Genomic DNA, 4,015 nt, shown 5'->3' with positions numbered 1-4,015 from the left:
CTCTTCCCCTCAAACTGCCTCTGCAGATCTCATTGTCGTCAGTCTGATGCTTCAACCAAGCATCATTGACGGTCCTTTTGGCACTGGCCGCAGGCTCTGGTGGTAGAGCCCCTTCCAGGACATACGACTTCTTGTCATGCTTGAGAACAATTCTCAAATTACGATACCAGTCTAAGAAGTTCGTCCCGGTCAACTTATCTCAAGGATAGATCGCATCGTCAAACTCGGTACACTACCGGTCGACACCATGTCCTACAGAAAAAGACAAAACAGAACGAAAACAAAACAAAATGCAGATTCTATCAATGATCCACTACCAGCTAGTCCATCATCAATCAATGACAACATAGATGCATATACAAGCTATACTCCTATAAAGAAAAATGACTCTACAATAATTTTTTATATGGGACTAAGATCCATATTTCACATAAGAATGAGTTATTACACTCAGCCTTACGCTATTTAGGTAGACATCTAATGTCAATCACATCCAATGTGACTCTTAGATCCTTTATGAGACTATGATATCAAATATCATTGCATACTCGTCTCATCTGTATTATTAAGTCTCAAGTCAAACTTGACAACTTAACCTAAGCTAAACCATATTTAAGTTGTGGGAACCACGATTTTTCACCCTGTCTCAAAAAGATAATCCGGCACGCTCAGCTTTGGTATGATCCGTGTTACGGATGATCGATGCCTTGACAAGTGCTCTAGTACTGGAAGGTACACGCTTAGCATTACATAAAAGGGATTTTTAAACCACATTTAGATTAAGCATCTACTTTCAAGCTATGAGAACCACCATTTCTCCATCTTGCCTCACCAAGATAGCAGGCACACCCAGCTTTGGCATGGCCCATGATACGTACGATCGAGGCCTTGACAAGTGCTTTACTCGTAGAGCTCCTAGATCTAACCGGTTTCTGTGCAATGATTGAACTAATCGAATCAAGGATCAACTATTGTTCCTTGATCAGATGTATTACATAATCCGAATAGACCATCCATTCAATTACGTAATCCCAATCCTGAAGATCTAATCGACTCCTAATATGTTCGAACTCCTCAAAATATTCCTCCACCGGCCTAGCTCCTTGGGCTAGCTTCCGATACTTCCTTTGAAGTTCTCGGTGGAAATGCGGAGGAACATATCTCTTGCGCATAAGAACCTTCATCTCACGCCAAGTCCCAACTTGCTCTATGTGAGCTCGTCGTCGCTCGGTGGTTTCTCGATCCCACCAAGCTAGCGCATTCTCTGCTAATTGAGTAGCGGCATATTGGACCCTCCGTCGATCCGAATATGCATAACATTCGAAGATGTCGGTTTAAGCTTAAGGTCGTTGCTAGGCCCTCTAGGTTGTCGATGTCTTAGTTCTTCTCCTTCGACATCGTTTGCCCACCTACGAGGTCTATCTCTCGGTCTAGGGTTCACTCTTCGTCTAGGTATCTCCTCATGGTCTGACTCATTGTCATCGACCCTAACCCTAGCTCTATGACCTCTCGCTCGCGGTCTCTCGTCATAGTCCGACTCCTCGTCGTATATGACTCTCTCACGAGGTCTTCGTCGGTCGTTAGGTCTTTGTCTATGGTTGTCCGGGCGCTCGAGGTTTCTCTCATCCTCCCTTCTCGGGCTCGGGCTCTAGGAGCGATGTCACTCTCATCATCACTAAGAGTTTCGGGTGAGTGCAGTGGTCGAGGTCTAGGTTGATCTACCGGGGCTCGACCCTTCTAACTTAGAAATACGCTCCATCATTTGTTGTAGGGCTCGGAAAATCTCTTGGTTGCTAGACGACCCTATCTCCAATCCCTCATTGGAAGCATCGTGAGCACTCATGTTTATAATTCGCTCAAGTCTCGCAATATACACGTAACGTACTATCAACGAATCCCAATCAACGTGCAAGAGCGTAAATGATAGACGTGGATATCAATGAGCAATCACTCAACGTGCAATGGCTATCAAACAAACAGTGAGCGAATACGAAAGTGAGACACACACATGCAAAGCGAATCAAACACAACGTGCTAAGCAATAAACGTGCGAACTATCGAACGACTAACGGAATGGAACGACAGCAGCAACACGCAACGCACAGGATATTCAAGCACTTAAAACGATCAGCAAACACGTCAAACAATCGTGCAATCGAATGGGTATGATTTTAGAAGATGAACAGTCCACGAACACACAAACAATCGTGAATTACAAGGCTGTGGAATAAGATCGATCAAGGAGTGATCTCACCGGATTCAGCTGCGTTTTAGGTTTGGAAAACTCGATCAATACTCCTCGGGTTCAATCTGCAAATCGAAGCAACACAAACTCAGAATTTTGGATGTTTTTGGTGAAATTGTTTTCGGCCTTTTATTTCAAGGAAACTCGAACAAATGATAAAACAGAAATTATAAAAGGATAGATCTCACCCAGGGAACGTCCTATGGCTCGAGCAAGCTCTGATACCAAAATGATGCATGCACGAGGAGGATGGGCAAGGGAGTTCAACCGCAATCACTGGCTCACGGACGTGGCTCTCAAATTCGCGGAGGAACAAGGGGCAATCGAAGTGGATTTACGGTGAAACGATTCCAATCACCGGCTCACGAAAAGTGGCTCTCGAATTCGGAGACGTTTCAAAGGAATGGAGATGGAAATCGAAGGGAAGAAACCTCGGACAAACCAAGGGGAGGAGCCGGACCAACCGAGCTCGACGGATGACCGGCGGACACACCGACGACGGCCAACACGGAGGAAGAGAGGCGGACATACCAGCCAAAGAATGAGAGAGGATTCAATCTCAAATTACTTGCTAAAATCTCAATTGATGTTTCCAAATTACAAGAGCTGAATTTAAAAGAGATAAACACACTTAATGCTAAGTTTACATGCATGGGTTTAACAATAAATGAGACAAAAGAGCTGTTGGGAAAGCTCCTTCCTTTGGGCTGCGCATGGGCTGGGTCGTGGGCCTTCCTCTTGGGCCGAAGACTTGAATAAAGTCATGTCCTAGGCCTTAGACAATTCGGACTTAATGTTGAAGATGTTTCGGGTCACTTCTCGTCCGAATAGTGATGTGCCATTGTTATCGTTGCCTCTCAAGTCAGAGAATAAACTCCTCTGAATATGCATCAACTGGGCGAGCATAGACTTTAAGTCTGACTCATCCTCCTTAGCATGGGGAGATGGAGCTTTATACCCTTGATTTTGATACCCCTGATTCTGACTCTGATATCCTTGGTTCAGGTATCTAGGTTAGAAACCTGGGGGTCCCTGAGGCCTCGGTCCGCTCTGATGCTGGGGATTCAACGCTCCCTGCAGATTTCCATAGGAGAAGCATAAACATAGATTCACCAAGTGGTTTCACACTGATGGATATGGTACTCTGACCACGATCGGTTTGCGAAACTGATTAGAAATCCATTGGATGGGTTTAGGTGGCCCGATGGGCTCATATGTTTATTAATGAGGTTAATGGTTTTGTTTTCTCTTAATAATTAAGTGAAAGTCCATTATGCCCATTTGGTTTAATGAAACCCTAATCCTTTTATAATTATGTTTAAGAAACATAATGTAGGGTGAAGAAACATAAGAGAATTTCGAACTCTCCCTCTCTCTCTTGGCCGAAATTTCTCTCTCCCGGGATTGTCTCGGCTTTCGTTCCCGACCTCTAGATCGTGTTATAGCAGACGCAAGCCCGTGATGTGGATTAGCTGTAGAGAACGTTGGATTTCAACGTTTGTGACAGGTCTCTAGATCGAAACAGGTTGGTATATTTATACCTTTATCATTATATACAAGATCTGTTGATTGGGTTTTGTTTTATAGATTCCGCTGCGTGAAACCCAAGATTGGAACCCTAGAAACCGTTATGAATGCATGTTTAGGGATATCTAAAACCCCAACAGTGGTATCAGAGCATGGTTGGCGTATAATTGAAACCTGTTTCATGTTTGATATGAGTTTAAAATCGATTTTGAACAAGAGAATCAAATGTATGCTCTCTGTGTT

This window comes from Tarenaya hassleriana, unplaced genomic scaffold, assembly GCF_000463585.1.
Source record: "Tarenaya hassleriana unplaced genomic scaffold, ASM46358v1 Cleome49, whole genome shotgun sequence".
In the NCBI taxonomy this organism is placed as follows: Eukaryota; Viridiplantae; Streptophyta; class Magnoliopsida; order Brassicales; family Cleomaceae; genus Tarenaya; species Tarenaya hassleriana.
This window is presented reverse-complemented; position numbering follows the sequence as displayed.